The 9381-nt window shown below is 36.4% G+C and overlaps 1 pseudogene across 1 annotated transcript; it reads right to left on the bottom strand.

The window, feature by feature from the left end:
* Window positions 1-1220: 1220 nt before the first annotated feature.
* LOC311429522 (WW domain-containing transcription regulator protein 1 pseudogene) lies at window positions 1221-5501 on the bottom strand (annotated as a pseudogene). Its single transcript has 3 exons — window positions 5368-5501; window positions 5176-5288; window positions 1221-4951 (listed from the first exon to the last, which is right to left on the bottom strand). The product of its transcript is annotated as a WW domain-containing transcription regulator protein 1 pseudogene (transcript).
* Window positions 5502-9381: the final 3880 nt, after the last annotated feature.

Genomic DNA, 9381 nt, shown 5'->3' with positions numbered 1-9381 from the left:
CAAATGAAATACAATGCCATGTCATTCTCTATTACGGAATACTTCCAAATGTCTTTGTGATAAGATTTAGCCTTCATTATACTGCATGATTTCATACCATCTGTAAACTTTTCACCTCACTCTTCACCTGTTTTCCAGATCATTGCAAGTACATTCCATAGCATAACTCCCTGTGCAAACTGTGGAAGAGACTGATACTACCTCTTTTTCACAGAATCACAGAATTGTCTAGGTTGGAAGAGACCTCAAGATCATCGAGTCCAACCTCTGACCTAACACTAACAAGTCCTCCACTAAACCATATCCCTAAGCTCTACATCTAAACATCTTTTAAAGACCTCCAGGGATGGTGACTCCACCACTTCCCTGGGCAGCCCATTCCAATGCCTCACAACCCTCTCAGTAAAGAAGTTCTTCCTAATATCCAACCTAAAACACCCCTGGCACAACTTTTTTGAGATAACATATCCTTTTATTGCTGCTATTTACAGTGTTTCAAACCAGTCATCAATTCATAGGTGAATATTTCTATTTATGGTGTCAGAGTTCTGTTTCTGCAGCAGCCTTTTAAAATTTTATTGAAAATCTGAGTACACTTGATTGATTGGATCTCTTTTTCTGCATTTCAACTCTCATTAAAACCATTAGGCATCAACAGACTCAAGTTTAGGACATCTTCAGAATTATTCTGTAAAAGTAAAGAAAAGATATTCAAATACAAGCACATGATATTTAGGTTTCATGGCTGTTTCCTAGGAAAGAAGACTGTAACTTTCTTTATGCAGAATTTGAGAAACTTCTTGTTCTTTATCAGAGTGAGACCAATGCACTATTTAAGTCCTCCAAACAGAAATTAATGGAAATGGACTCTGTGCTGACTTTTCTGCTTAGCGAAAATTTTATTAAACAGATTGTAACCAAGCCATTGTGTTAGTGAATTACAAGGGACCACAAAAAGAAACAAGTAGTGGTGGCACTGGGAGCATGTTGGAAGTATTACATGTAAAACTGTAATTGTAACCAATGTCCAAAACAACTACTATTAAACTGAAACCGTAAAATAACATTTCTTTTGCTAAGTGCCAATCATTTAATTTAATGTATATCTTTTCCACAGAATAGATGCCTTTACCTTTATTACAAGCATGTACAGTTCTCCAGGAAGCATACAGTAAAATCCTCAAAGGAAAAAAAAATAATAATTAATAAACAAATACGTATCCAGAATTTTAAAATTCATTTTATTTTTCAGGTACAACATCAAAGAAATAAAATAATAATAATAAAAAGCAGATTCAAACCCTCAATACAACAGTTTGATCTGATTGCTTTTGATACATACAATCGGTTGCGAGGTACTCTAAATTAATAACAAATATAACACGTCATATAACAAGATGGAAAAAGTAAATAAAAAGTTAAAGTATTAGCATGTACATGGATGCACTATATTAGGAAAGAAGTTTATTTGAACGCTCATGTTTTTCTGTATTCAAAATAGACATTTTAACCCTCTCCTTCCCCCATATAGCATTTGTTTTCAAAAAGTCAAACCCAATCCCTCCCCAAATTACATTCTTATGGTATTACCAAAAACCAAACTGTAATTAACAACACTCCATTACTCTGTATCATCAACACTTCTGTATGCCACCCTCAGTGATGGTGCAGCTATACAGCTGGCACATATACTGCATTTATTCTACATGTAGATGGCATACATTTAGTGAAGTAACTGTTCAAAACCTGAAATAGTACAGTAAAATATTGTCAACAAAAAATTAAGTTTCAGAAGAATTAAATGTGCTTTGAATAAAAGTTCTACCATAAGCCTGTTTAAAGCTAGAAACTGTTTTTAAAAAAGAACTTAAAATAGATTTTGCTGTTGCTGTGCTTCATCTTATATATCCTCTCCATTACAAGAAATAAAAGCTTACAGTATAAATAATCACTTTTAACTTAACCATGGTTTGGCTCATGACTGAGTAAAGATCCAACCTAAGATTCTGGTAGTTGCTTTACACTGACAATAATGTTTCACATAGTAGCACCTTCTTGTTTTATTACAGAATATGGAAGACACGGTTTCTGATTTTTTACCTCTTTAACTTTTTGAACATAGACACCTAACCACTTGAAACACTTGAAAGAGGAATCAAATTTCCAGCTTTGTAATTCTGATAAACGTATGTGACTTCAACAGAAAACTGTATCAGTTTTCATTGTAAGAGCTGTCGCCTCCATTTGATGAGAATCAGTGTAGCCAAACAGAAGCCAGTACAGGCTAGCTAATTCACACCAGATGAAATCTTGACCTGCTTGGAATATGATGTATTATGACAAAACTTAAATTTACAGTAGTACTTACTTACTAGCAAATTAACAAACTGCATTTTCTAAATATAATCTAATGATGAGCTTTATCAACCGAATCATACTGGAGCATTGATCTGCAGCTATTTTAAATTGTTCTAGCACTGATGTCTTTCAGTCTGTTAGGCAAATAATGCAGTGCTGAAGAGCTGACCTTACAAGTTGGCACCACAACCAGATGCCAAAACACCAAAAATTCTTTCACCACAGTTTTTCATACAGTGAGTTATGCCAAAGAACAAAGCCATTTTTCACTGTGGCTGACAACCTGAAGTAATCTTAAAAGAGATTAATCATAGCTACAGCAACATTGGTCAGCCCTGCCCGGTCCCTTGTTTGTGGAAAAGAAATTTCTGTTACTTCAACAGCACTAGCAGAAATTAAAAAAAGAAACAAAACCAACCAACAAACAAATGAACAAACAAAGAAGACCCCCCGAAAGAATGAAAGAAACACAGTGACCATTCAGTAATTAAATTCTGTGCACACATATCTCTGCTGTCACATTGCATTTTATATTAGAAAAAATATATATATACAAAAAGAGCTACTTTTCATTATGTAATACAACTCCATGACTGTAAGATGTTGCCTTCCCTCTCCTTTTTCTACATTTTGATGTGAGAATTTTAGGTTTCAACTTTTGGTATAATGTACACTCATCAGTTCATCAACTGCAAGGTAGTTTACTGTATCAAGTTCTACTATGTCTTCTATTGAATGCTGGTGACTTATTTGGTGTGTATCCCATTTTGCAGTGACCCTTCCCAATATGGATCAAATTTTGTTACATAATCATTCTACTTCCAAGCCTTCTCATGCTCCCATAACTTCATCTCTGACCTTTTCACCTACGTTCATCCCACCAGATGGAAAAAAGTCTTTAGTGATCAATACTCTAGCTCATTGGTAATATCTTACTAAGTGTTGTTAGATCTGAAAAACACACATTTACACTGAGTGCTACATCTCTTCCTCTCTCTACACAACCCAGATTAAGCTCAAAGAAAAGTTTTCACGCTTTTCATAAAAAGACATTTTTCAATATAAAAAGCTTAAATTCATAGATTATAAATAATATATCCTCAAAATATTTAAGAATTTTAGGACTTCATTTGCATTTCAGGGGAACTAGATGCTTTATGTCCTTGATGCCTTCTCAGTCCCAAACCTCTGAGAAAGAAGTATTTGTAGGATATACAATAGGTAGAAGTGCAAAGAGAACATTATGCCTTGTGTCCTGTACACAAATTACAGTAACTGAAAGACTTAAGAACTATGCAACTTTACAAGACAAGTAACAATACTGCTTAGCTTTGCCCTGATAAAGTTACCATCTTTTTTCATGTATACAACTACATGTACAGTTTGACATTGTCAGTTAAGCACATTACTGAAAACAGTATGAGCGAACACTTTTTCCCACTACATATGATATTACCAAGTTGTGCCACATTTTTCTGTCTTGATTTCAACAGCAGCTTTTTGCATTATTTGCCAGATTTTTATACATAAAAATTGTTTGTTCATGTGTTAATTTACAAAATTGTAGTGTTTAATATAATAAACATCAAAATCTAAGATCCATTAAAAATTGCTTTTTTGTAACACATTATTTTAAAAAGTGTGCAGTTAGTACCAGTCTGTTTTATTTTACAACACTATAGCAGTATGAAACTGTTGCTGAACAATCCTGGTACTTTAAAAATGAAAGCATATTTACTACCTGAAAACTATACAGTAATATACTGAAAAAACAAACAAACAAACCTGCAATAGTACTGTTTGTGCCTTTACAAATATATAATGAGAATTACTATGGCTGATATGGATCAGATTTAATCTATAGTCCACACAGCACAGTTTTGCTAATAATAAAAAATATTTTTAAAGCTTAAAGAAGTTGATAAAAAAGCCTCTGATAGTATTGTCATAAATATAGTAATAAAACTGCTTACATGGTCTGTTGCTGTGCTGGTTTTCTGAACCAAGTGACCTAGTAGTTAGCTTTTGTGATTCATTAAGGGTTTGTGATGTTAATCAATACCTAGAAGATCAGTCAAAGACATGCACAAATGATACTAAATTTCTGTCCTTAAAGTGAAACATTTCTGCCTGATCTGAAAAGTAAAAGAATTATACAAATGCGTAAACTAGTGTGTGCTCTTCTGAAGAGGAAGAAATACATATTTATGTATGATATTTATGTATGTGTATCCATATATGTATTTTACATTTAAGTTAGTGTCAATCAAACCCACGCAGAGATTAAACTAACAAAAATCATTAACGCAGTAATCTCTGAGGATTTTCAGATATTCTACCTCTATCTAAAGAGGAAAAAGAAACTCTGAATTACATTATAGGCTGAATCAGCATTGAATAATGGATGACTACAGCCATGTAAGGAAGGGCTCATTTTTGTTGAGTACTGACTCCACATCGTTCAGGATAGGGATCAAGTCTTCTGACTCTAATGTCCCAAGATCAACATTTGTTCCTGGAAGACAGTCGAGGAAATCAGGGAAACGTGTTTGTTGTGTATTTATGTTCATTGTTGTCTGTGCTATAGTTTCTCCTGGGAAAAGTAAAGAAGAATTTTTATACCAAACTCTTCTTAGAAGTAATTTAAAACAACACACTTAATATAAAAATTATCCTCCCTGTTTCCCATAAGCATTTAAAATAATGCCTATCCTCTACAAATGTTACCTTAAAAAATTACACAATTATAAAACATTATTAGCTATAATAAGACATTGTTAATATCATTATACTTTAAGGTAAATCAGGTTATTCTACCTGTATCCATCTCATCTACGTTGCTGAGGAAATCTTCAGGTGTTGTTGGTATACTGTAGCACCCTAATCCCAAACCACTGTCTGTACTCTGTTCCCTGGAATGGTATGGCCCACTATAAATAGAAACAGAAATTGCTTTAGAGAGACAACTTTAAAAGTGTAGATTGTCTAATATGGAGGACATGAACTTGCCTGTTCAAGAAAGGATCAGATCCATTATTTGTAACAGGTCTCATGTCTTGTGTCATGGCTGCTGTGCTCACAGCTGTTTGAACTGGGGTCATGTTTTCTGAGTCCATGGGAAGTTGCCTGCACAGTGCAGCTTCCTGAAAAGGCAAATAAATAAAAGAGAAAGGTTATTCCAACAGCTCAGAATCACTGCAGTCTCACAAAAGAGAACCTGCAATATATATACCTCTTTTTATTCAGGAAAGTAATTCTAAACAATGTAACTGATGACAACTCTACAGCTTTGCAGCCACAGAGATAATAGCTACAAAGTCAAACTACCTATGTTGTAATTTAGGACAACTTGTATGTTGCCCCACCAGAAACACTGATAGGTCTGCACATTACCACCAATTATTAATTGCCTGTCCACACTTCAAGGGCCAGCTAAATCCAATTGAGGGTTTTCACGTGTCTATGAGAGCTGTGCAACATTCAAATTATAATTTCAGTTTACTTTTCAGTGAGGTTGGCTACTCTGAGAGCTGGAGTAGGAATAATAAAACAATTTAAAACATCAAATTTAATCTCTCATGTGTTTCTTCTAACATCTTACCTTAAGTGAAATTGCTCTCAGTATAAACTGCTGGGCAAGAGTTAGAACTATGAAATCACAGAATATCCCAAGTTGGAAGGGACCTACAAGGATAGCTGAGTCCAATTCCCAGCTCCACACAGGACTAAGTAAAAATTAAACCCCATTCCTGAGGGCTTTGTCCAAATGCTTCCTGAACTCCAGCAGGCTTGGTGCAGTGACCTGGTCCCTGGGGAGCCTGTTCTCGTGTCCAACTACCCTCTCAGTGAACAACCTCTGCCTGATATCCAGCCTGACATTCCCCTGTCCCAGCTCCATGCCATTCCCTTGGGTCCTGTCACTGTCCCCAGAGAGCAGAGCTAGTGCCTGCCCCTCTGCTCCCCTTGTGAGAGAGCAGCCCGCCACCACAAGGCCCGCTCCCCTCAGTCTCCTCTTCTCTGGACTGAACAAATCATGGGACCTCAGCTGCTCCTCATACATCTTGCCCTCCAGACCCTTCGCTATCTTTGTTGCCCTTCTGATGACAAACTAGATGATATAATTTGCTAGATACCAAAGCAGAATAATCCAAGTTGGAACCATAAAGTACTTAGCAAATTAGAAGAAAACCACTGCAACCAAGAATTTAATCCAATAACAAACCCTCTGCTTAATAATAAGTATCTGCCTAATGATCTGTCTCTTGTATACTGTCTTAAAAATGACAAACGAGCAATTAGAGCCAAAGGAAACTTTTTTCAACTCTTCCTGGAAGATAAATCCTCCTTGTTGTAGCTCCATGAAACAACCATGACATCTAGTGGTACAGAGTTCTAATACAATTATTGTTTGGCTCCACAGAGATGTTCCAAACATCCCAAGACCTTAAAAATACTGAAGCTGTATCAGTAAACCTGTTTCAATCAACCTAATTATTATTACATATTTTTATGAAATAAGGAAAATAAATGCTTTATTTAAAGTGTAGTACAAAACCTTTCTCTGCTGAATCGGTCACTCAATCATTCTCCCAAATACAGAAAAATAAACAATTTTTTGAGGCTAGAATGTAATGCTTTACTATTACAATTGATTTACTACTACAATTGATTTGTTCACTAAGGAGGACCAGTCTGGTCTCTGCATTAATAATGCAACCATTATGCATTGGGAACTAAAATCTATTGGTGCCCATTATCATAATGCTTCACTTATAATCAAATTGCCAGTAACTGACTGATAAATAGTAATCTCCATTAGATTATGTAATTATTTAATAAATGCTAAAAATACACAGACTAAATAGTTTTAATAGTTTACGCATGATAGCTTATGTATGTCTGTGAAAATATACAAATCTCAGAAAATGGGCAGACCTGCTTTTTTAACTGTCTACATGAAGATGGTGAAAATACTTTTTTAAATATAAGAAGTAAATAGCAACTGCAACAACACAAGCAAAACTAACACTAGCAAGACAGAGAGAAAGAAATAGAGAAATAAATAGAGGAAGGAAGGAAGGAAGGAAGGAAGGAAGGAAGGAAGGAAGGAAGGAAGGAAGGAAGGAAGGAAGGAAGGACGGAAGGAAGGAAGGAAGGAAGGAAGGAAGGAAGGAAGGAAGGAAGGAAGGAAGGAAGGAAGGAAGGAAGGAAGGAAGGAAGGAAGGAAGGAAGGAAGGAAGGAAGGAAGGAAGGAAGGAAGGAAGGAAGGAAGGAGAAAGAAATACAGGAAGATACAGGAAGAAAGATGAAAAGGAAGACAGCGAAAATGATGCAGGACATACTTTGCCAAGATTTTTTTTTGTTAAAAGTCCAATCCAGAGATAAAGTTCATGTCTTTAATACTTAGGCATTGAATTTTCAAATCTTACTGGAGAGAGTTCCACGCTAAAAAAGGTAAGAATGGAACAAAAAGAAGAAATAAAAGCCTTTCCCCTAGTTTGACAATATGTAAAATACGTTTGTTAGCACTTGGCTGTCATTTCTAAAAATCAAATGCTATTACTAAAAATAAAGTAATAAAATTTTTCTGTGCAGGCTGTAGCATGCAAGTGACCTTCTATTCTTGAGCCACAAAACCGTGATAAATTTTCATCTGTGTCCCCATACACCACTCCTTCTACAGCTGCTTTTGAGCCCCTGTACCTTTCCATACACACATTTATGGAATAGGATAAGGGGATTAGAAAGCTACCTATGAGATGCGTTGCTTTTTTGTGACTATTTTTGCCCTTCCAGATGAGCTGAAAGATGGCATTTGTACATGAAGAGAAGAGCACTTGGATATCTTTCCTATATGACACTTCAGAGATTTTTTACTGAAATCAACTCTAGTTACTTCAACTTCCAAGAAAGCTCTTCGGCAGCAAGCAGATTTCTCCCATTTCCTTTGGAAAGCTGAGAAAAACAAACCAGTAAGAAAGAAAACTCTTTCCAGAATGACAAAACTGAGCAAGGAAAGTTCAGTCATCCTGGCTTGCTGAAACACAACGCCCTTCCTGCATGCACTGAGTTTGCTGTTCTAGCGGCTTTACCAACTAATGCAGAGAAGGACAAAGCAGTAAACAAATCCCCTAAGCAGAGTGCCTCCAGGACCACATGCTCCTTCAGGCTGGGTATGCTGCTCCACCCAAGCAGCTGCAGCCAGGAGTGGCTACAGGGAGCCAGCAGCTGCTGCCAGGCTGAAATCGGATTTGTTAAAGACTGAAAGAATTCCTCCCATCTTGCTCAAGCTCTCTGCACCTCCTTGGAGTCGCCTAGCAGCAGTGCACACTTTTAGTCAGCATTTTTCCCTTAGATAGGTCACACTAAAAAAGCAAAAACAGTAGCAAAGGGTCCTGTTCCAGAGTGATTTGCCACATTCTTCTCAGATGCCAGGGTTCACTGCTATTCAGGCTAATGGCAGGAAGTGTACAAAGTTCTGTTGCAAAGGATAGATTTTACATCTTACCTTCCTCGAGTTGCAAATATGTTGTCTCCTAGAAGCTAACCCAGTTCTGGAAATTTTAGTAATGCAAAGTGATACTGTCCTGCTTTATATAATGCGTATCTTAAACAAAGAGCATTAGTGCAGGGTGCTACACAGCATAATAAGCATAATAAGTTGAAGACTTTATTAAGCACAGCACAGCTGCATAATGTTTTACACGTATTAGTTTCAAAGTAGAACAGTCAGCAGGGCAGGGAAACCAGCCATTGTGTTAATGGTTCAACTGTTCTGAAGCTTAATTTGCTCTTGCTCTGGAGCAAAAACAGGTCCAAAGAAAGTAGAAATAGCTAGCTGCATTATTAGCATGATGACAATATGACTAAACTCAGAGCAAATTACGTCCACTCTCTTCCTATGGCCAGCACTATTACGTTCTGAGCTCTTGATAGTAAAGAATGTATGTGCAAGACTTGGGATTACTGATCAGGTCAGAGAACACTACCTTGAACGCAGTTATTCTGCACACACAGGTGATA

The sequence above is a fragment of the Aythya ferina genome, assembly GCF_964211825.1.
Source record: "Aythya ferina genome assembly, contig: HAP1_SCAFFOLD_1300, whole genome shotgun sequence".
Classification (NCBI taxonomy): Eukaryota; Metazoa; Chordata; class Aves; order Anseriformes; family Anatidae; genus Aythya; species Aythya ferina.
This window is presented reverse-complemented; position numbering and strand designations above follow the sequence as displayed.